At 43.1% G+C, this 25657-nt stretch overlaps 1 protein-coding gene across 1 annotated transcript in view; it reads right to left on the bottom strand.

Annotated features, from left to right (window-relative positions):
* SLC36A4 (solute carrier family 36 member 4) overlaps window positions 1–9182 on the bottom strand; it is a 224511-nt gene extending 215329 nt beyond the window's left edge. The window contains exon 1 of the mRNA XM_074956598.1: window positions 9156–9182. The gene's annotated coding sequence lies outside the window, so the exon portion shown is untranslated. The remainder of the gene's footprint in view (window positions 1–9155) is intronic.
* Window positions 9183–25657: the final 16475 nt, after the last annotated feature.

The raw sequence follows: 25657 nt of genomic DNA on the forward strand, positions 1-25657 counted from the left end.
ACTGGGGATCATGACTCCTCAGGGGGCCATGAGGTTATTACATGGGGGATCGCAAGGTGTCAGCCTCCACCCCCAGCCCCACTTCACCTCCAGCATTTATAATTGCATTATAAATTAAAAACACTTTTTTACATTTAAGGGGGGTTGCACTCAGAGGCTTCCTGTGTGAAAGGGGTCACCAGTACAAAAGTTTGAGAACCACTGGCATATAGTATTAAGGTGGTGGGACCCCTCATTATAAATAAACTGCACAAGTGTCTGACCAGCACAAGAGTCTCTGAGCAGTTTGTGGAGCAGAGACAGCGGGCCCTGTTACACACCCTAATCTATAAAAGCGGTGAAAATCCAACCCCTGTAAAGTACACTGCAACCTTCAGGAGTGTTATGTAACTGCAAAGTACGTCTGCAATCCAGCAAACATTATACATGTGAGTTACTTTATGCTGGCAAGTAACCCCAACACAAAGTAATGCACGTTGGAAAATATAATCCCAACTATACACGCAAAATGGTTTAAAATTAGCTATTACCACTCAAGAAAGAGTTCTTGGGAGTCATTGTGGATAGTTCTCTGAAAACATCGTCTCAATGTGCAGCAGCAGTCAAAAACGCTAAAAGAATGTTAGGAACCATTAGGAAATGGATAGATAATAAGACAGTAATATCATAATGACACTATATAATCCATGGTACACCCACACCTTCAATACTACATGCAGTTCTGGTCATCCCATCTCAAAAAAGATGAATTAGAATTGGAAAAGGTACAGAGAAGGGCAACAAAAATGATTAAGGGTATGGAACAGCTTCCATATAAGAGATTTAAAAGACTGGGACTGTTAGCTTGGAAAAGAGATGACAAAGAGGGATATGATAGAGGTTTATTAAATCATGACTGGTGTGAAGAAAGTGAATAAAGAAGTGGTATTTACCCCTTCAGATAACACAAGAACCAGGAGTCACCCAAAGAAATTAATAGGCAGCACATTTAAAACAAACTTAAGGAAATACTTCTTCATACAACACACAGTAAACCTGTAGACCTCGTTGCCAGAGGATGTTGTGAAGGCCAAAAGTATAACTTGGTTCAAAAAAGAATTAATTAGTTCATGGAGGATAGGTCCATCAATCACTATTAGCCCAGATGGTCAGGAATGCAACCCCATGCTCTGAGTGTCTGTAAGCCTCTAACTGCCAGATGCTGGGACAGGACGACAGGGGATGGATCACTTGATAATTGCCCTTTTCTGTTCATTCCCACTAAATCGGTGGTTCTCAAACTTCTGTACTGGTGACCCCTTTCACACTGCAAGCATCTGAGTGCAACCCCCCCCCCATAAATTAAAAACACTTTTAAATATATTTAACATCATTATAAATGCTGGAGGCAAAATAGGGTTTGGAGTGGAGGCTCACAGCTCCCGACCCCCCGAGGGGACCCGACCCCCAGTTTGAGAACCACTACATTGGTCAAACTGGAGAGTCTCTACGTAAAAGAATAAATGGACACAAATCAGATGTCAAGAATTATAACATTCATAAACCAGTCGGAGAACACTTCAATCTCTCTGGTCACGCAATCAGAGACATGAAGGTCGCTATCTTACAACAAAAAAACTTCAAATCCAGAGTCCAGCGAGAAACTGCTGAATTGGAATTCATTTGCAAATTGGATACTATTAATTTAGGCTTAAATAGAGACTGGGAGTGGCTAAGTCATTATGCAAGGTAGCCTATTTCCCCTTGTTTTTTCCTACCCCCCCCCCAGACGTTCTGGTTAAACTTGGATTTATGCTGGAAGTGGCCCACCTTGATTGTCATGCACAGTGTGGGGAGAGTGGTCAGTTTGGATGAGCTATTGCTAGCAGGAGAGTGAGTTTGGGGGGGGGGGTGAGAAAACCTGGATTTGTGCTGGAAATGGCCCACCTTGATTATCATGCACATTGTAGGGAGAGTGGTCACTTTGGATGAGCTATTACCAGCAGGAGAGTGAGTTTGTGTGTGTATGGGGGTGGGGGAGTGAGAAAACCTGTATTTGTGCTGGAAATGGCCCACCTTGATTTTCATGCAGGTTGTAAGGAGAGTGGTCACTTTGGATAGGCTATTACCAGCAGGAGAGTGAGTTTGTGTGTGTGGTTTTTGGAGGGGGGTGAGAGAACCTGGATTTCTGCAGGAAATGGCCCACCTTGATTATCATACACACTGTGAAGAGAGTGGTCACTTTGGATGGGCTATTACCAGCAAGAGAGTGAGTTTGTCTGTGGGGGGGCGGAGGGTGAGAAAACCTGGATTTGTGCTGGAAATGGCCCAACTTGATGATCACTTTAGATAAGCTATTACCAGCAGGAGAGTGGGGTGGGAGGAGGTATTGTTTCATGGTGTCTGTGTATATAATGTCTTCTGCAATTTCCACAGTATGCATCCGATGAAGTGAGCTGTAGCTCACGAAAGCTCATGCTCAAATAAATTGGTTAGTCTCTAAGGTGCCACAAGTCCTCCTTTTCTTTTTGCGAATACAGACTAACACAGCTGTTACTCTGAAACACTGCTCTAAAGCATCTGGTATTGGCCACTGTCAGAAGACAGGACACTGGGCTAGGTGAACCACTGGTCTGACCCAGTACAGACATTCTTATGATCACATATATCAAGTTATTTACACACTTGCAGGCCTGAAGCCTAGATTATTACTGATAAACACCAAAAAGTGACCACGACAGGCACTCTCAGCGGGGTGCTGCTGGCCATGCTTTAGGTGCACTGGCAGAGCTTTGGGGATTTGGTTAGCTGTAGCCAGGGCTAACAGATCACCCCACAATGCACATCAAATTCACCTTCACTTAATTTAAAAATAAAAATGATCACTGCTGAACTGCTGGACATAAAAGGGAAAAAAATAAAGCTGCCAAACCAAGACCCGCTTTCCCCGGTCAAAACTGGTAGTAAAAAATGAATTGCATCAACTCTACATTACCCTAATGATATCTGCTTTAACATTTTTGATAGAAAGGAAAATTCTTCAATGTTTAAAAACTGCTGTAACAAAGTGTAATCTGTTTTATCACCAAGCATTGGAAATTACACTTCCCAAAATGGTAAATCTTGAGATGTCCAGTCACTTAAGATGCCTATTTTTAAGCAGCACTTGAAAAAAAAAAAAAATCAATTGCTGATGCAGTGACCTGACTTCCAGGTTATCCTTCCTCTTCTCTCTTGGAAAAAAGACACATTTGTACAGTACCCTGCTCTGCGATTCAGATTAAGTGTAACTTAGTAACATTCAGAATTACTAAGAACAGATAATTACAGAAAATAAATTGTGCTCTGAGAATAATTATTGTTGGCAATTCTACCTGATCAGAACATAAATCAGAAAGTACTCGGTTTTGCTTACAAACACTAATTGTCACGTATCAAAGGACTAGCAAAAGCAAAGACATTTTTATTGTTAAACTGAGCAGCCAAGGCCGTTCAGAGTCCTGCAGGATCTTATTGTTCTTTTATGATGAAGTATTTCACCACAGACCCACATTAAAATCATGATTTTACAGAAATGTACATCCTTTATCTCAACTGCTGTAGATCTCTAAACCAAGCCAAGTCCTTCTAAATGATTACAACACTTGCAAATGGTGATATATCACTAAGAGGCAGATTTTTTAAGGTACAAATAGGTACCTAGTGCGATTTTCAAAAGCACCTATGTAAATGGTCAAGTCTCTTTAACCACCAAAAAAGCAAAATAACCCCCCCAAATTTACTATGTGCTACAGGTTATCTGATTCCTGTTTGAAATTAAATGTAATAAATAACTCGGCAGTGCATTTATTAGCCATTACTACCAGGGATGTGAGTTGATTTACAATTAATACAATCCATCTCACTCCATAATTCCAATAAATCAAACCACAGTTTAGATAAGCTTTACTTCAGGGCTTAAAAAATTTGCTGACATCTACTAGACAGATGCTTAAAGCTGCTAGTCAGTGGTAGATAGGAAAGACAAGCGGGGGGAGCTTTGCCAGCAATGTCTAGGTACAATGCCCTGTTGTCACTTTCAACTGCAGGGAAAGGAGAACATAAAGGATTTCTACCAGGTATTTTGCACCTCTGACATGCCTGGTGGCTTTATATCAACCTCTGCGTCGAGTAGGTGTCTGATAAGTTTGGATGGAAGAAAAAGGAGCTGTTCCCCCCCTCCCGTGCCCCCTCTGCGCCTCTTGGCTGCTATCAACACTGGACACTATGTCCATTATATAAGTATTTCCTCCATATTCCTATCTTAAAACAATAATTCACTATCCAACCACTCCATTTTTTAATCGTGCCCTGCGCTCTTTCGCACTATCCATTGGACTTCAGAGCAACTAAACTAATACTATTACAACAATCATGTTCTCATCATGGATCTATGAGCTCACATATCTACGCAAAACCAATATCCTATGGAAAATATAAGATGAATCTATACTGTACTATGTTTTACTTACCTATACTGAATAAAATCAGAACTTCTCAGTTACATATCATACCCCTTATACTGTTGACAGATAAAAGAGAGATTCTTCTTTAGCAGAGCGAGCAGGATCCTGAAATCTATTCCTGCTATCATCATGAAATTCTAAGCAGCCAGGATGTACAATGACAGGACTTCACAGCTGTGGCTAGGGGGCAACCAGTTTGTTAAATATCACAATTTCCACTCAAAGTCACATGTTCCTGACACCCTGCAAGTTTTCTATTAATGTATTACGTGTTTGAGGTTCTGTTTGCTTTTCTTTGGAGATTTCTTCACTTCTACTCTTTCATCCATATTTATTCAGGAAATAGACTAAAACTGATTCATCCCTTCAATCTTCCAACACACATTCTGTTATAAACCTGCATAAAACCCTCAGTGCTGTGCTTTTCCCATGTTACTCAACATACCTGGAGGCATGTCATCCAACTGGTTAGATAAATTAACCATTAGCACAAGACAGACTTGTTGAACTTGTTTACAGTTCAGGTTGCAAAGGAAGAGTAACACAGGTCTATATAGAGCTAAATGTAATAAAAGCTATGCCTGCAGATATGTAATATTATTACATCCAAGTAAATCATGGCTTGTGACTTGCTTGTCTGCCACAGTCATATAACATGTCTAAATTTCTATTGCTCTTCTCTGTTTATACTGAAGTTTGAAAAGAAATGTTTGTAAGATTGGCTACCGCGAAGTCTAGTGAGAACTAGCCTTCATTTCATTTTAAATGAATAGGAGCTTTCTCTGAATTTTTGACTACATGCCCCTTTAAGATTGGTGCTTTAAAAGTAGAGACCTGCTGACAATACATAGAATTTTAGCTTAGCTGAGTAGAGTTATAGATAAACATTTTTATGGCTGACTTAGAACAATGCTTCCTCAGCTCTCCTCCCCTAATGCCCCTACTCTACTTGCGCTATATTGATGACATCGTCATCATCTGGACCCATGGAAAAGAAGCCCTTGAGGAATTCCACCATGATTTCAACAATTTCTATCCCACCATCAACCTCAGCCTGGACCAGTCCACACAAGAGATCCACTTCCTGGACACTACGGTGCTAATAAGCGATGGTCACATAAACACCACCCTATACCGGAAATCTACTGACCGCTATGCCGACCTACATGCCTCCAGCTTTCATCCAGACCACACCACACAGTCCATTGTTTACAGCCAAGCTCTACGATACAACTGCATTTGCTCCAACCCCTCAGACAGAGACAAACACTTACAAGATCTCTATCAAGCGTTCTTACAACTACAATACCCATCTGCTGAAGTGAAGAAACAGATTGACAGAGCCAGAAGAGTACCCAGAAGTCACCTACTACAGGACAGGCCTAACAAAGAAAATAACAGAACGCCACTAGCCGTCACCTTCAGCCCCCCCAACTCAAACCTCTCCAACGCATCATCAAGGATCTACAACCTATCCTGAAGGACGACCCATCAATCTCACAAATCTTGGGAGACAGGCCAGTCCTTGCCTACAGACAGCCCCCCAACCTGAAGCAAATACTCACCAGCAACCACATACCACACAACAGAACCACTAACCCAGGAACCTATCCTTGCAACAAAGCCCGTTGCCAACTGTGCCCACATACCTATTCAGGGGACACCAACACAGGGCCTAATAACATCAGCCACACTATCAGAGGCTCGTTCACCTGCACATCTACCAATGTGATATATGCCATCATGTGCAAGCAATGCCCCTCTGCCATGTACATTGGTCAAACTGAACAGTCTCTACGTAAAAGAATAAATGGACACAAATCAGATGTCAAGAATTATAACATTCATAAACCAGTCGGAGAATACTTCAATCTCTCTGGTCATGCGATTACAGACATGAAAGTTGCGATATTACAACAGAAAAACTTCAAAACCAGACTCCAGCGAGAGACTGCTGAATTGGAATTCATTTGCAAATTGGATACAATTAACTTAGGCTTGAATAGAGACTGGGAGTGGCTAAGTCATTATGCAAGGTAACCTATTTCCCCTTGTTTTTTCCTACTCCACACACACACACACACACACACACAGTTCCTCAGACGTTCTTGTTAAACCCTGGATTTGTGCTGGAAATGGCCCACCTTCATTATCATACACATTGTAAGGAGAGTGATCACTTTAGATAAGCTATTACCAGCAGGAGACTGGGGTGGGGGGAGAGAAAACCTTTTGAAGTGATAAAACACCCATTTTTTCATGGTCTGTGTGTATAAAAAATCCTCACTGCATTTTCCACTTTATGCATCCGATGAAGTGAGCTGTAGCTCACGAAAGCTTATGCTCAAATAAATTGGTTAGTCTCTAAGGTGCCACAAGTACTCCTTTTCTTTTTGTGAATACAGACTAACACGGCTGCTACTCTGAAACCAGATAAATAATGCGTGCACACAAATATTTCACATAAAGACGTGGGCACACATACATATATAAGTTGTAAGCCAGTATGTAGATATAATCTTTTAAACCTACACACAAAGGACATGAACTTCCAGTTTAATCTATGACCTAAGTTAACTCCATTGCCCTCATGCCATTAGGCTCTGCAGTATATCAAATGGTACTGTAACGAGGTATTTACTCAAATACCCACTGCATACCTGAGTGAAGTGGAAACGATGCGTTGCTATAAGTACATAAAGCTTCTTAAAGGCTTCAAAAGGTGAAATTTACAGCATAGATGAGACAAATGTCAAATCAAGAGAAAGAGTAACCTGAGAGTAAAAATGCCTAGCATCAGAGATCAGTTCTGGAGATCCACGATAAGGGACTTGAAGAGAAGCCAAATGCATTTGATCTAAAGCCCAGAAGAGTCAACGGGAGCCTTTATGGCCCTTAATGCCAACTGACACCACATTGTGCCTGAGTATGTACAGTCTGTAAAAGCAACAATCAGATTCCCATTTTAAAGTAAAAAAACGCCTATCCCACTGCAGAATTCCATTTGCAGAGATTGATGAATTACACTTCATAATTTCAAGAATAGGTGTAACAGAAGATGAATTCAGATAGTAAGGAACTTAAGCCTAAAAGAGAAGCAATGTATTTTTACACCTAAAAAGTTTTATTTTTTTCTCCAATGGTGCCAAATCCAAGATCAGAGAAAATACTATTTTTGCAAGTATAAATGAAAAGAATATAATGGGGGGAGAGAAATCTAATGATATACACTTTTGGAAGGTAGAGGCAAAGAATGAATACCACCTGTTAGGATCCTGAAGCTATGCATCAGTAAAATTGTTATATGTAAAAGCTACCACCCTTTGCTACTGAAAGGGTTTTATTCTGGGAGTCCTATTCATCATAATAGAGAGAGTTCCTCCAGAATATCATGGATGCCTAAATTCAGTATTTGAAAAATTAAAAGGCTTTTATTTAACCATAAACTGAGATTAGTTTTAAAGAATCGTACTCATGGTGATAACGGACTGTTTTAGTCAGTGTTTTTCACATGACATCAAAGAACAAAAACATTCATTTTAACCTTCTTCAGATTGTCACATCTTAAGAGCCAGGTATATATTGGGGGTTCCCGCATTTTTGTGATTTACAACAAATCAGTCATAGTGAATTAATGCTTTTGGACACTTTCAAATATAGATGTCAAAAATTAGCTGCTTAAATGAGTTTAGTGACCTGATATTTAGAGTTGCTGACTAGTCACACCTCTCAAAGTCAAAATTTAGGTGCCTAATCACGGATTTAGATGCCTTGCTTTAGACACTCCAAGTTTGAAAACTTCAGCCAAAAGCTGTAGCTGGCTGTGGAGGCAGCAGATGTCACGACGATCAGAAGAAGCCACCGCACAACCTGGCTTCGCAGGCAGCAGCGTTACCCAGCGGCTAGGCTGGGAACGCAGACTCGGAGCTGAAGCGACAGCAGTTCTGGGCCTGGTTTCCCAACCTCCCCACCACCTGCCATTGCAGCTGTGGGCACACGACCCCGGGAGCGGGTGGGGGGGGGCTCCTCGGTGTCCCCCACATGGCTCCTCCTCAGCGTCCCCCGCCCAGAGCTCGGCCCAGCAGGCAGCGGGTCACTCTTCCCCCTTAGGCGCAGCTCCCCGAGCCCCCCGGCTAGCCAGCCTGGCCCGGCTCTGGGGAGTCAGCAAGCTGGGGGGGGGGGGGGGGTTACCGCCATCACCTCCCCCCGGCGCGCAGAGAGGCCCGGGCCACACAACAGTGGCCAGCGGCGGAGAACCCAGCGCTCCCCCCGCCCCGCCCGCTGCCGGGACACGCCCGCCCTGCGCCCTGCCACCACGGGCCTCCCGGATCAGTGACAGGGCCCCGCACACCTCGCGCCCCTCCCCCCTGTGCAGGAGACACCCGCCCCCCGCGGGAGGCCCGGGCTCAACCCCAGCACGGGGAAACCGCAGGAGTTGTTAGGAGGAAGGGGCTGCAGTGGTTCAACCCTTTCCCCCCCCCCTCCGGTGGGATGGTTTATCCCGCCCTGCAGATGCGTTACCGGCGGAGCAAACCATTCTCTCCCAGTGCGGGGGGGAGTCAAATCTCCTCAGCCCCCTTGTGCCCTCTACCCCCGCCGCACAGCAAGCCGCTGCTCATTCGGCCTCGCCTCACTTTCACCGCCATCCCCAGACAACGGAGCACGCTGTACCTAGCTCTTCTCTAGCCGCCGCTTCCATCTTTCAATGGTCCCTCCGCTCGCCCTGCCTCAATGTGGAGCCGGCCGGCACAGAGAGGCAGTGCGCATGCGCCACCTGTCCCTTCAGCACACCATAGAAACGCACAGGGAGGATAGACAAGAGGCCCCAGGAGGGGAGGAGGGAGGCGTTAGGCCTCCGGAGTCCAGAGCTCTTTAGGGATGCGCCCTGCAGTAGGAACAGGGGCGTATTCCAGGGCTGCTGTGCGGCCTATAGATGCTGCAGGCGCCTGTCTGTAATTAACTCCCGCCGGACTTGGTTCCCCCTTCAGCCCAACTCCGGCTGCAGAGCAATAGCCCCAACCTCAAGCATTCAAAAATTTTGCATCAGGCTCTGAAAAATCATAGGATTTTACAATAGGGCACGTTGGGTCTTTTTACTTGACCTGAAGCGTTGGAACGTATAGGGGGTCCCATTGTCAAGTTTTTCCAACAACAACTCTGAAGGCTAGAAACTTACTTTGTTAAAAATGAAAGCTAAACTTCTTAGGGTATAGCGAGCCTGATTCTGGCACTTGGGGGTCTAGGGATGACAAATTCATAATCCTGCTAGACACCAACAACCATGGATTTAACAAGTGTTATGGCTCATTACAATAATTTGTAACACTGCACTGCCTGCCACCCTTTATTGCCCACTTCAAACCCTTTATGCATAGGAGTCTAACCCCCACTCTTACTTTCAAGTGACCACCTCCAATATGTGTTACCCTTTCTGCTTAATCTGTCCCAACTTGTATTTAGCTCAGACACTGCTGCCTTCCCCAGATCTGAAGAGCTCTGTGTAGCTCAAAAGCTTGTACCTTCCACCCACAGAAGTTCATCCAATGAAAGATATGTCTCTATATAAAATCATAAGTCATAGTCACATGACTTGGTTTATCATCCCAGGATCAGTCTTACCATAGATATCAATTCCTTTTCATTAATAATCTTTCTAGATAATATTTAGTCCTGCTATGTGTGCAGGGGACTGGACTACATGACCTCTCAAGGTCCCTTCCAGTCCTATAATTCTATGATTCTCTGGTCAAATATCCCTGATTTTACTAACAACTCTGCTCCAGAGACAACACATAACTATTGGTGGGGAGAGGGCATAATTTAAAGGTTCTGGTGGTACAAAGTGGGGTTCAGGGTAGAGCATACAAACTCTGGAAAAAATCTGAGTGGCATGTGTCTCCCACACATCGCCTCTGCTCCCACCAAGGTTGCCTTTGGACCCCTACCACCACCTCCAGTTCTCTTATTCCAAACCTGTAATCAAATCAGAATGTTGTATTAAGTTTTTAAAGTCAAGTTAGAGGAACAGAAATGCAGTATTACCAACTTGAAGCATTAAAAAATTATTCAAGCTTCCCCAAATATCTTGAAATTTTCAAACCTGAGAATTTTTAGGCCATCCCTTTTTCGGGATGTTAGGAGGAAGGAATTACTGACACTGTTTTTTTTTCATTCTTTAGGGTTCACATTTTCAAGATTCACCTCAACTATAATAGCTTCACCTCAACCTAGAAATTTGGTTTAAAATGAAACCTGATAATCTTCCATAAACACATGACTCCTGGAGCGAAGGCTTTGTTGCCGGCACCCAGTGCCGAGAGGCAAAACAACAGCAGGGTTTGGTTCGCTACCTGGTGTGCTTCACCCAATAATCACAATGGGGTGGAGAAGCAGAAAAGTTTATTTGAAGCTTCAAAAAGGTACAGGGAGAATAGAATCTCAAATCCTGCACACAGAGCAGGAAGTTACACAGGCTTTTATACATCCTTTCTTCAGCATACTTATCCAATAGAAGCTGCCCTAAGTATCCATATAGCCAGCCAATCCAGTTACCAGCTAGTTCCCTTGTTTTCTGTATCATTTGTTAAACTATACATAAAGCTGCTTTATTCACCATTTTTCTTCCATATCTGCCCTGTTTGGCCTTGTTTAGTTTCAGGCAGTCTGACTCTGCAGCATATTGTTGCAGATCCTCAGCATAACTGCTGCGAGTGCCTCCAGGCGGGGGGGCCAAGGACACTTGGGCCTAGTACGCAGAGCTGCTGCGAGTGCCTCCAGGCGGGGCCAGGGGGCCAAGGACACCTGGGCCTAGTGCGAGTGGGCTTCATCAACACTCGTGGTCTTCCATCCCCTCGAGTTACCTAGTGGCCATGCCCCAGTGTCCCCAACAGCTTGAAGAAACACATGAAATATCACAAAAGTTGGCAATATGGGCAGGACACATGTCTGTATTAGTGGTTATTAAGTGATGGGGTGGAAGCTTCAGTTTTTATGCTAAACCCTCTTTGATGTATTATCTTTTCTCCCAAGTCCCTGCTTGTCTATTTATCCATCTCTTGAGTTCTAACTGACACCTAGGCCTCAATCCTTACATGTGTTGAACTCAGGTGGGCCCTTCATTCGTACCCACACACAAGCCCACTAAAATCACTAGGGCTCTGCATTGGGGTTCATCTTTCACTCACATCCCTGGTTTGTAAGCTCTGTGGCAAGGACAGTATGAATTGGAGACATGAGCACAGAGATGGGAGTCAGGAACTCTTGAGCTGTAATAATTCCAACTTGCTGTTTGGGTTTAAGAAAGTCATTTAACTTTAGCCTGTCCAAGTTGGTTTCCCCATCTATAAATTGGAAGTCATACTTATGCTCACAACCCTCCCATAAGTTTACATTAATGATGGATCAGCACTTTGAACATGGAAAAAGCACTTTGATCTCTTGTGGCACAGTTTAATATCCTGAAGACTGAAATGTTTTAGTCTAACTAATGCGTTTGGGCTTAAAATAGGAGTATCTGAGTGAAATTTAGTGACCCGATATATACAGAAGATCAAACTAAATGATCTAATGGTCCCTTCTGGCCTTTAACTCTATGAAACTATGGAATTAACATTATATATCTTGTTTCTTTTTAAATTATTCAATTGCTACAGATTTTTTTCTATTTTTTTATGGATTTCACAGAGACCGTGTGTTGTGAAGTTGTATAGGAGCAATAGCCTTGGAGGCAAGTGTGTTGTTTCTTTAAATACATAGCAACAATCAAGACAAGAAGGATCTTCTGAAAGTTTTAGGCAGAAACATTATACTGAAGCATACAGCAGAATGGTTTTAGGGGATAATCCTTAAATTTCTTGTTAAAGTTAGAAGAAAGCAGTGTTTCCTATCATTGTCACATAATAGTTAACAATTGTGGTTTCCAAAGCTTTAAAGAAAGGAGGGGGGGAAGATATCAAGGTGGCAGGGAGGAACTAGTATTTCCCAAAGTAGGGATATCAAATGTTTTCTCAAACTCTGCAATCCCAGCTAAGGAAACAAGAATTTCAGGACTTTCAGTACCCACATTGCATAGATCCCTAATCACTCTGATTTTCAGCACCCTCTAATTTACTCTGAAGATAAGTGCTGTAGGAATTATTTTGGGGAAGTTTTATACCACAGGTCAGCCCCAGGGGTTCTCAAACTGGGGGTCGAGACCCCTCAGGGGGTCACGAGGTTATTACATGGGCAGTTGCAAGCTGTCAGCCTCCACCCCAAACCCCGCTTTGCCTCCAGCATTTATAATGGTGTTAAATATGTAAAAAAGTGTTTTTAATTTATTAGGGGGTTCACACACAGAGGCTTGCTATGTGAAAGGGGTCAGCAGAACAAAAGTTTGAGAACCACTGGCCTAGATGATCTCAATAGTCCCTTCAGGCCTTGGTATGCTCCTTGCCTACAGCACTAGAAAGTTCTAACATTGTCAAACTCATTATAGGATGCACTAAATTGAATGCTCACAGTCTGGACCTTTGCCCCTAAAGTAATTTAAACATATGAGACTTTTGCAGTGACTGCTTCTATATTTGCTAGAAATCTTTCTGTAACTTGTAGCACATTTTGTTTTCTTTAAACAAAGAGACATCCACCTCCCTGGGAACTTCCACTGAAAAAACATTCCTCAACCTATGAGCATTTTGATAGGACAGCCACATCCAGATGAAACTCCTCCCCAGCAAGAGATTACAAAAGCACTGAGGCCCCTTTCTTTTCTTCTGGCCTTTTAGTGGCAGTACAATACTTAAACACTCAAATCTCAAAGCAACATTTTTTAAAAAGGAGTTGGAACCACCACAACTTAAAATACTAAGCAGTAAAATTGTATACATTTATACAACAGTTAATGCCAACTGACCCCTCCCTCATCCAATTCCAGGGCATTAGAAATTTGTTATACGGTTCACCCCCTACCCTCAAAGAGATCTTTCTGTTGTCTGTGATCAGAAATGGAAGCAGCTAGGGAAAAGTAATAGAATCTAAGGTTAGAAGGGATCACTGTGATCATCTGAGTCCTGCTATTGGGAGGAGGGATACACTTGTTTGTATCACTCCCATCCGCCAGAGGAATCCTGCATCTTCTGCCTAGGTCCAAGGTGATAGTGAACAGCCCAAGAGTTCTTTTACGGAGGCTCTGGTGCTGTGGAGCAGTGAGCTCCATGTTGGCATAGAGATCCACCCACATGCATTCATTGAAGGAATGGAGCCGTAGCCAGTATTCACCAATTGCATGTGCATTTGGTTATTCCTTCCAATATCAGCCACTCTCTTTCACCCTCATTTTAATTAGTTCAAACAAAGTTTCTGCTTTAATAAGATAGGATTAATATACAGCACTATCTTTCAAAGTATCCTTGTCAACTTTATTTTGTCTGCAGATTTGATTAGCATACTTTCCTCTCCATTCTCCAAACTAATAACAATGTTGAATAGTTTTGGACCCAGAAGAGATTCCTGCAGAATCACAGCCAACATGAATGATAATAAAAGTAATACTGTACTTAAGTCTGTACTTCCATAGTGTTATACCAATAAAATAAAAAACAGCAGGATCTTATTAAAGGGGAAAAGGCAAAATGCCACATTTATTGTGAATACAGAAAGAATCATAGTAAGCAGTTAGTTATAGCTTTAACATTCCATTCAATTTCATATTTATTCACACATTCATTCATATACACACACATACACACACACACACACACACACAGGTTCTACAAGGTTGTTATCATAGTTACCAGCCTTAGAGTTGCTCATGCCAAGCCATTGGCCAGGTGGCCTGGATATGAGGAGGGAGCAGGGCCTTGTCAAATGCACATCTGATGCTCCTGGAAGTTGGTTTGCAGAAAGTTCTCACTTTCTAGAGTCCATTTTTATAGGAATTTATTCCTATGCCAGTCTATGGGAATTGCTTCATCATGCTGTTGCTGAATCAATCAGCAGATAGCACATTCCTGACCGCTCCGTGCTGCCAGATGTTATCTTGTTCTTTGGTTCTCCCATCCTTGAGGCTGTTGGGTGGATTCCAGTCTGCCCTCTGGGGGTCCTCTGGTTATTTCCACTTGACGCCTTCTTCAGCCGATGGACACTGGATTCTTAGGCTGGCACCTCCCTGATCATTCAGTTATTATCCACACCAAGCATCCATCCACATACATCCTCTATCTCTATTTTAATCACAATTGTTAACAAAGCGAGATGAATACAACAAAAGGGCGGGGAGTCTCTGGGTGCTGTTTCTGTTGTTACAGAGTATTGCTTTGAGTCTCTCTCTGTGTGAGTAGTTGTTGTTACAAAGAATTGCTTTGAGAACAGACTCCGTCTTAGAATGTATTAACACAATTAGCAGCTTGCAAGTTTCACACAGAGAGGGAGAGAAACAGTACCAAAAACCAAGAGAGCTCTTAATTAGTAATACCCTGGAGTTTAAACTATGGGGAATCAAACTCATTTGTGATTTTAATACAGAACTTCTTCAATATGATCCAACAATAGTATCTTCTCTTGGAGGAATTGGAATACTTTAAAACATTAATGAATTAAGCCTTACAATATCTCTATTTTAATAGGGAAGTGTTATTCCTTTTTCATAGAGAGATAAACTAAGGCACAGAGAAGATAAGTGACTTAAGATCACAGCAAGTTTCATGTTTGAACTGGAAATGGAGCCAAGATTTCTTAATTCCCAGGCCAATGCTTTAAACACTAGATTATCCTTCCTTAAAATAAAGCATATTTGTTGGTTTTAGCCAGTTATATCACTTAAATATCTACCCTTCTTAGATCATTTCCCCCATTCCACATTTATCTAGTTTCTCCCTGAATGTGTGTTTTGGAATTGAAGGGATGCCTTATTAGTCTTAAAATATTCCTACATTCACTGCAATTCCTTTACCCAGTGAATGTGTTATCCTGACAGAAGAAGACATAAGTGAATTTGTGTTTTTGCCAGTTTACTTTATCTAATTATCACCTATTGTTTTTCTCTCCAAGTGATTTATTAATTGCTGTTACCCAGAAAGAACAGTCCTCACATTGAAGTGATGGATATTACATGTATTCATATATTAAGTTTGAGGTTTGCCTCCTCTCTTGTAAAGCTCTTCATTGACCCTACCTCTGCCTAAATTTATGCCCTTCCAACTTCCATTCATTTTGGCCTGATCAAGCTTCTCTTCCAATTGCTCCTTTTGTAGCTGTGACGGGTTGGATCACAAAGACCCCCTTGGGACTGCCACCTGATGTTCTGAAACTACCTCTGAGCCCATTTTCCCTGGCAGCTTGGGACTTCAGTACCCTGTCTTGTTGAGCCAGACACGCTAGCCTGCTGCAAACACAGACCCAGGTCTGAACTACGTCCCCCAAAAGCTGCAGGCTTAACTGAAAACAGCTTAAGAAGTGCTCCTGACTCTAGTACCCAGATACCCAGTTCCCAATGGTCTCCAAACTCCAAATAAATCTGTTGATTGTTCTGTTTTACTCTGTATAAAGCTTATACAAGGTAAACTCATAAATTGTTCACCCTCTGTAACACTGATAGAGAGATATGCACAGCAGTTTGCTCTCCCAGGTATTAATTACTTGCTCTGAGTTAATTAATAAATAAAAAGTGATTTTATTACATATAAAAAGTAGGATTTAAGTGGTTCCAAGTAATAAGAGACAGAACAAAGTAAATTACCAAGCAAAATAAAGCAAAAACACGGGCAAGTCTACGCCTAATACAGTAGGAAACTAAATACAGGTAAATCGCACCCTCGGAGATGTTCCAATAATCTTCTTTCACAGACTAGACTCCTTCCTAGTCTGGGTCCAGCAATCACTCACACCCCCTTAGTTACTGTCCTTTGTTCCAGTTTCTTTCAGGCATCTCTATGGGGTGGAGAAGCTATCTTCTGAGCCAGCTGAAGACAAAATTGAGGGGTTTCCAGGGCCTTTTATATTCTCTCTCTTGTGGGCAGAAACCCCTTTGTTCTCCTGTGCAAAATCACAACAACAAGATGGAGTCTGTAGCCACCTGGGCAAGTCATATATCTATGGATGATTCAGCTTTTAGCAGGCCGACGCCATTGTTTACATGTTAGTTTGAACGTTCCCAGGAAAGCTCAGATTGGCGTCTCCCAAAGTTCATTGTCAGTTAAGTGTTTCTTGACTGGGCACTTACTGAGAATAGTCCTTTCTCAAGAAGCTGACCAAATGCTTCACTGAGGCTAATTAGAATCAAACAAATACATAGCCAATATTCATAACTTCAAATACAAAAATGATACACACATACAGACAGCATAATCATAACCACAAATTACAACCTTTCCATAGACACCCCACTTGGCCTCCTCTGTACAAGAACTGGTAGAACCATAGGACCCTGGTTGCAACCATGATCTATACAGTCACAGTTTATGTCAATAACGTCACTGTAGCATTTTCCCACTTCTGTCATTGTGGCAGATCTTAAGAGGCTATAAGTCAGTATTTCCCCATTGAACCTAATGGAGATACAATTTCTACCAGCTAAGGATCTGACCCTGAATTTTCTATCTTGTCCTCCCAGATGTCTAGATGTCCAGATGTCAACCTCCCTTCCACCTTCTCTGTATATATATCTATATCTTCTTACTATATATTCCATTCTATGCATCCTATGAAGTGGGTTGTAGCCCATGAAAGCTTATGCTCTAATAAATTTGTTAGTCTCTAAGGTGTCACAAGTACTCCTGTTCTTTCTCCCATTTAATGTACGTCATGCCAGCTCCCTTTATAGGCCCATCTATTCCATGGTGCATTCTGCCAATGGAATACTCAGACCTTTCTGGTTTTGGACTATATTGTACCAATATGCTTTGAAAATATAAAAACTCTTCAGTTTATAAAATCCACTACCACATAACTACGCAAGCATCACTAGAATAATAACCATTATAGCAAATGTATGCTGTTTTCCCTTGACTATTTGTAGGGGCCTGAGATCATAAATACAGAACCTGGTTTGTTTGTTGGCTATACACAATGCAGTTGTACAAACATTTTTGTAGTTACCTGTGGATGTGGTTGAGGATCCAAATCTGCTCAGAGGGCGGAAATGGAAGGAAACTAAACAAAACAAGCCACAGAGAGGAGCTCATTTAGAGAGGATGTTTGCTGGGAATAGATAATCTTAGGATTTATTGCAGGTGCTGGCACAGGCAGGCCACAACTGAATTGAGGGGAACAAAAAAAAAAAAGACAGGGGAGAACAGGATGGATTCTCTCAGTAGCCGACAATTTAAGATGGAGAACGGGTACATCAATAGCCTGTGTTTACCTTAGCCAGAGTTATCACAAGACAAGTCCATTCCCAGTTGAGAAGTAGCCATTTTTGGAATCTAGGTGGTCTGTTTAGGTTGGGACATGCTGGGAAATAAGCAGCAGCCTAGGGCCCTTTATTAATAGAGCCTCCTCTACATTCCCACCAGAGTGGATCAGAAAGGGAGACTCATTGACTCTGTTTCAAGAGGCCCCATACTGTTCTTCCCTTCTGCTGGACTTCCTATGCCCCTGCTGATTTGCCTATAAATAGGACTTCCATTGTTTGGCTACCATAATGCTTGATTTACGTTGGAGACATGTAGATAGCTGCCTTCTCTCTTCTCTGGGAGAAAATCTCTTTCTCCCTTTGTCACAGACTTTAAAGCATAATATCAGTGAATTTATAATTCCTTATATGTGGTGTTAATATATACATTTGATAATGATATTACCAGTGTGTCATTAGCTTTCATAAAAGACACTTGATACACTTTATAATACAGTAATATTGTATAATCTGTTGATTCAGTTACTTATCTTTTGAGGTTCAGATGCCTAGTTAAGAGGCTATCTTCCCTACTTGCTAGGTTGATGGCTTTGTTTACCATTTATGTAAGTGTGCCTTTATTGTCTCTGCCTGACTACCAGGCTGGTCAGCCATGCAAATACATATTTCATTGTCTAAGGCACACTGGGCTTATGCATCACTTTCCAAACACACTCTAAGAACATAATTTAGCATATATCCATAACTCTGTTCAAATCTCATACATACATCATGCAAGATATTAATGATCAGTGAATTATTTGTTTTCCAGTGATCTATTGCATGCCATCTTTGGGTATATATCAGCACATTGTGTTGGGTGTAGTGAATATGTCAAGTCTGACAAGAGTTGCTGACACAGTAGTGAATTCCCAAAGGGCCTCTGTGTCACACTAACTGATGAAGTTGCTCCTTTAGCACAAGTGGTCAAGATCTGTGCTTTTGTACTAAAGGTGTCAGATTCAGCCTCTGCTGTGTTGCTGTGCCAGAGGCTATTAACATCACTGTTGTGAATGTACTTCAGACTGAGAAGCTTATTCAAGGAAAGGACAGTTGTGTGCAGTAGACACCCTTGCAATCCCACGGTTGCCCCTCTACAATAGCTCCTACTCTTCACATAGGAAGATATATTGATTACTACAGGTATCTGGGCTTGGTGAACAGAGTTTTTAGATGGTGTCTGCTGGAGTCTGTAAAATATAACTGGTGAGCAATGAAATATTAAGCTTTTGATGTGTGTTATCTCTCTTTAGACACAGAGGAAAAAGTAATTACTGAGTATGCTGCAGCTTTCAAAAAACGTGTTGATGGCTAATGCTTAAAATGGAAATTCTCAGCACAGTTCAAACATCGGAGACATAAAAGGAGGCCATCAGGATTTTCCCGTTTGAACCATTATTGTGTGACTGAAGTAAAACACTTTCCACTCAGTTATTGAGAATTACAGATCCATAGTTGCAGATTAAAATCACAAACTAAAACTTGTCAGTTTAGCATTTTTAACATCAAGATCTCCTTATGCTGTTTTATTCGAGGGGCTGCCAGTGTTAGCTTTATACACTACCTTTGGTACAATTCAAAGTCAGAGCATTAACAATGTCCTTGGAATAAGTAGGGCAACCTGGGGAAAATTCTGTGCATTTATAAACACCACATCCGAGCAAACCTATGTCAGATCCTTATATCATTTATCTGAAATGTTTAAAATATTGAAAAACTGGGCTGGCCTATGCCAAACCACTAAATAAGTCTGTATTCTTAAACTTTCATTCCCAGATACACATTCTTAAATAATAAAAAATAACTTCACACAAAAAAGCATCCATTCCTTGCTAAATAAAGTACACAATCTCAAAATACTATTCAGAGACTATTATTGTAGGCAGGGCTACCAACTCTGTTTATTATTATAAGGCTCTGCTTACAGTTGCTTATACTTTTCCCAACCTTTAACCATTTAGGCTTAAATTTTCCAAGTTGGGTGTCTACCTCAGGCTGAAATTTTCTGGAAAATTTCAGCCAAAGAAGTGCAGCCATTTCTAAGAACAAGGCTAGGGAAAAATATATTTTTCAATGCTAAAAAGATTCCAGCAACCTTTTCTTTGGAAAGCTCTAGAGTCCCCATGCTTTGGAACAGGCATTTGAAATTTGGCACCACAGACCCAAACCCTTGGATCTTAGAACAATGAAAAAAGCATTCAGTTCTTGAAAAGAAACATTTTAATAGAAGAAACAGTAAAAAGAATCACCTCTGTAAATCAGGATGGTAAATACCTTACAGGGTAATTAGATTCAAAACATAGAGAATCCCTCTAGGCAAAACCTTAAGTTACAAAAAAGACACACAGACAGGAATATTCATTCTATTCGGCACAGCTATTTTCTCAGCCATTTAAAGAAATCATAATCTAACACATACCTAGCTAGATTACTTACTAAGTTCTAAGACTCCATTCCTGTTCTGTCCCCGGCAAAAGCATCACACAGACAGACACAGACTCTTTGTTTTTCTCCCTCCTCCCAGCTTTTGAAAGTATCTTGTTTCCTCATTGGTCATTTTGGTCAGGTGCCAGCGAGGTTACCTTTAGCTTCTTAACCCTTTACAAGTGAAAGGATTTTTCCTCTGGCCAGGAGGGATTTTAAAGGTGATTACCCTTCCCTTTATATTTATGACAATTGTCCTCACTGAGTATATTTGAGTCTCGTACAGCTCCGAGTGCTGACCAGGCTGCATGCTCCAGCCCATGGCTACAGGGCAAAGCTAGACCTTCCTACAATGGCTACTGCTGGCTGTGATGAGGTCAGGCACAAGAACTGAGAGCCCGTGAGCCTCTCTTTTCTGTGCTCTCAATGGGTATGTCTACACTGCAATGTAAGCCCAGGGTTAGTATGATTCAAGTCAGCTGACCCATGTTAGGGAACCCTGGGCTTGTATTTTACATTGCATTTTAACCCTACATTAAGACTTTTCTAACCCATGCTTGAACGTAGGGCTCTGGCATCCACACTGTACTGTGCAGACCTGAGTCAAAGTAACCATATCCCAGAGTCCCTAGTGCCCCTCCCCCAAAACATGGCTGCCTTAGCCCTAGGACTATGGTGCACTGTGGGAAAACTTTACAGGAAGTTTGAAGCTGTTTGCTTTGCAAAATATTTAATTGGTTCGCTTTCCATTGCAAACCCAAAAGATCCTCTGACAGAGTGCTTGCATTACATCCGGACAAAAACAAAAAAGTTTGTTGCCCTAATGCTCTTATTCTCTATGGACTGCAGTGTTTACTTTTGAATGTCAGTTACATAAATCTGTGTGTTACAATCCACATAAGAAAAGCATTGACCAGAACAAAAGAAAGCATTGACATCTGTTGTCTTACTTCTTCTTGAATATTTATCTTCCACAGCCTTTATCTTATCAGTACAGCATATCAGCACTTCTAAAAGTTAATTCTCTTCTTCACCTGGAACTCTCTCAAAGCAGTATTTGGAATAATCAGAGAATCCAGGTAACTTTTGCTTAACTGTATGTTTATGCTGATGTCAGTAATGATTAGTGTACATTTACTTCAGCACCATATTCTGATGAAATGTGAATCTGATCGACTGGACATTAACAGGCTGTGCAGGCTGTAATCAAAAAGCTGAAAAATAAAGTGGTGGAAGATGATCAAATTACAGCAGAAATGCTAAAAGCACACAATACCATCCCCCTAATGAAACTGAGTTGTTCAATTAAGTTTGGGGAAAAGAGACCCTTCCTGACCGGTGGAAACATGGATCATTGTCAGCATATCCAAAAAGGGTGCTTTTACTGACTGTAACAACCAAAGAGAAGTTACACTACTCTCTGTTGTAGAGGAAGCCTTCTGTAATGTGATACTACACAGGATAAAAGAGTCAGTGGACGCAAAGTTTAGAGAAGAACAGGGAGGATTCAGGCCCAAGAGATCGTGTGTAGATCAATGTGACGTTCCCAGAGATACCCAGGGCATGAGACACCTCGCTACCACCTGCCATTAGCATGAGAAAGCCTTGTCTGTGCCTGCAGTGGGTCAGCTCCCTAACTCAACACAATCCCTTCACAGGCCCTGCTCTCTCTTTACAGGTTAACGGTAGGCACACTCCAACCCCCAAGTCCTCCAAATGCCCCCCTATAGTGCCCAGCCCCTGTTCTATTGAGCACTCACAGCATTCACAGATTCACTACTCGCACAGGAACAGTACACACCAGCTTACCATCACCTCAGGATCACTGTTTTGTTTTACACACAGCACTTGGGCATGTTTATGGTAAAACCAAGACGTTTATTTTGCAAAGAACAGAGAGTTGAGAAGAAGCAAGTAGATGGAAATATTGGAAACAAAGGGTTATATATAAACTACAATCATAGCATGCATTTGAGAACCTAGTATTGCTCCCTGCATTTTTCAGCCAGATAGTCTCTGATCCCTCCTGTGTGAAACCAGTGTTGCCGGCACCCAGCGCCGAGAGGCTGAACAACAGCTTGAGTTGGTTCGTTACCCGATGTGCTACACCCAATAATCACAACGGGGTGGAGAAGCAGAAAAGTTTATTTGAAGCTTCAAATAGGTACAGGGAGATTTGAATCTCAAATCCTGTACCTATTTGAAGCTTCAAATAAACTTTTCTGCTTCTCCACCCCGTTGTGATTATTGGGTGTAGCACACCGGGTAACGAACCAACTCAAGCTGTTGTTCAGCCTCTCGGCGCTGGGTGCCGGCAACAGCTTTTGGCGACCCAGATGGGACAGAGGCTGCAATTTAGCCTTGCCCGGTCCCCTCCTGGAGGTCGAGGATTGCGGCGAGAACCGACGCCCAGTGCGCACCGGTGAGTTCACCGGGGCCTCGGAGGAGACGCGATTTGATCGACCCCGGAGGGCACAACGGTGCAACGCACTCATATAGTGGAGAAGCAGTTGTGGACGGCGGTGAAGAACTGGTCCCTTACACATGGGGGAGGAGCAGCTGCAGGCCAAGGTGAAGAACCAGTCCCTTGGATAAGGTAGGAACCTTTTGAAATCCGGATTGTATGCTCTGTTGGAACCTGGGGACGCCCAGAGTTACCCTGTAGGTATGGGACAGGAACAGAGCTCAGGGGTTAGGGCACGGTGTACGCCCCTAGAGTGCATTCTAGCAAACTGGAAGGTATTTGGTGCGGATCCGATGACTAAGAGCCAATTAAAACAATTCTGTACAGTTGACTGGCCTCAATATCAACTAGAGGACCAGGAGTGGTGGCCACCAGGAGGGTCAATTAATTACAACACGATCCTCCAATTAGTTTTGTTTTGTCAGTGAATGGGTAAATGGAATGAACATATGTATGCGCATTTGTTTCTGACTTTATGTACTCGACCAGATATTTTACAGCACTGTAATCTGACTCCGACTGGTTCGGTAGCAGCTAATGTTAGTCCCCAGACCCCCACCCCCACTGTAATGGCAGAGCCGGTGTCCCCTTCGGCCCCTACACCCACACCTTGTAAGTCCCCCGAGCAGACCCCAGGTGGGATCCAAATGATGAAAGGGATATGACCCGCCTTACCTCCTATAAGGAGTTGCTTTTGCATGGACTCCGTCACTCGGCTGTCCGACATAATAATTGGGCAAAGCCATATGAAGTAATGCAGGATTTAAAAGAAAGCCCAGGGGCCTTTCTACAGCGTATTCGGGACACCATTCTACAGAACACTAATGCAGACCTCGATGATCAGGCAACTGAGTCAATTATTAAGGGAATTTTTACGAGCAGAGCAGCTCCTAATATTAAGAGAAAGTTACAAAAAGAGGAGGATTTAATGGGCATGACCATGGCACAAATCTTAGAGACTGTAAACCGAGCTTATAGTCTGAGAGAGACAGAGAAGGAGAAAAAGCAAGTGAGAGTGATGGTAACAGCGGTACAGGCCGGCACTAAGAGAAGTGGCCGGGGAGGAAGGGGCCGTGGACGCGACCGTCCAGGCCCGCAGGAGAGACGACTGGGTCGCAACCAGTGTGCCCTGTGTTGACAGGAGAGACTGGAAAAATGAGTGCCCAAAGAGGAAAGAAAAGGGGGGTTCCCCTATGATGGCGATGGCGGAGCAGGAATAAGGGTGTCAGGGGAGACGGACCACCCTACCCCCGGAACCCTGAGTAAAGATGCGGGTGGGAAGCTCAGAAATAGATTTTTTAGTGGACTCTGAAGCGGCCCAAACTGCCGTAAATCAGCCTCTTCAGTTGGCAGTAGCAGATTCCCTTACTGTGGTGGGAGCCACAGTAAGGGACACCAAGTGCCCAGTGTATGCCCCAGCGGAATGCGCTTTGGGAAACAGGACTATATCCCACAAGCTGGTATCCCTCCCTGAGTGTCCAATGCCTCTGCTGGGACGGGATCTACTTTGTCACCTCGGTGCCACCCTGCATTTTACTGAGGACGAAATAACCCTTACCTTACCCCCTGAGAATGCATGGATCATGACCCTTGCAGCTGAGCCCTCAGCCATGCAAGCCCCAGAACGGAGCCTGTGGGAAGACCAGGTGTACCCCCTCGTGTGGGCATCGGGATTCCAGGAAAGGCCACCCACCAGACCCCCATTACTATTCAGCTCATACCAGGGAAAGGCCCAGTGCAAGTAAAACAGTATCCAATCAAGAGGGAAGCCAGAAAAGGTTTACAGGAAACTATAGATCGATTCCTAATGTATGGTATTCTCCGGGAATGTCAGTCAGCCTGGAACACTCCCATTCTATCCGTACAGAAGCCTAATGGTACGTATCAGCTGGTACAGGACCTAAGGGCAGTCAATGAATGGGTTAAGACTCTGCACCCTCTTGTCCCTAACCTGTACACCTTATTGGCTTCTATAGGGGGACAGTATACCCATTTTTCAGTCCTTGATCTGAAAAATGCTTTCTTTACCATCCCAGTTGCCACCCCGTCACAGGAGATCTTCTCCTTCGAGTGGGAGGACCGAAAAAGGGTTAAAAAGCAACTTTGCTGGACAGTGTTTGCCCAGGGATTTAAAAACTCCCCCACCCTCTTTGGCCAGGCTCTGACCAGGGACCTAGAGGAGTGGGATAATGAGGAGGCCCTCCTTCTGCAGTATGTAAATGATTTGTTAATTGCCACTGTGGGCCAAACCCCCTGCCTTAAAGCCACCGTGAGCCTCCTGAATTTTATTGGACTCCGGGGATATCGGGTAGCACGGAGTAAGGCTCAAATTGCCCTCCCAGAGGTACGGTACCTCGGGTTTCACATACGACAAGGGGAGCGTCAGCTTTCAAGCAAAAAAAAGGAAGCTATCTGTCAAGTTCCTCTCCAAGTAATTGTAAGCGGCTCAGGGCATTTCTGGGTATGGCAGGCTTTTGCAGGATATGGATCCCAGAGTTTGGACTGTGGGCTAAACCCCTGTACGACTGTGTAAAAGGAGCAGATCATGACCCCTTCTATTGGACCCCAGAGGCTGACAGGGCATTTAAAATCCTGAAAAGAAAATTGATGGAAGCCCCGGCTCTGGGCCTGCCAGATCTCTCTAAGCTGTTTCAGTTGTATGTACATGAACGAAGGGGGGTGGCCCTAGGAGTGCTCACACAGCTGTTAGGAGCATGGAGACGTCCCGTGGCTTATTTTTCTAAGCAATTGGATCAGGTTGCAAAGGGTTGGCCGGCATGTTTACGGGCGGTCACAGCTACTGCCCTAGTGCTTAAGGAAGCCGAGAAGCTAACATTGGGAGGGGTTATGCAAATCTATACTCCCCATATGGTCCGAGCCGTATTGGATGCAAAGGGAGGGCTTTGGCTCACCCAG

This window comes from Natator depressus, chromosome 1, assembly GCF_965152275.1.
Source record: "Natator depressus isolate rNatDep1 chromosome 1, rNatDep2.hap1, whole genome shotgun sequence".
NCBI classification, from domain to species: Eukaryota; Metazoa; Chordata; order Testudines; family Cheloniidae; genus Natator; species Natator depressus.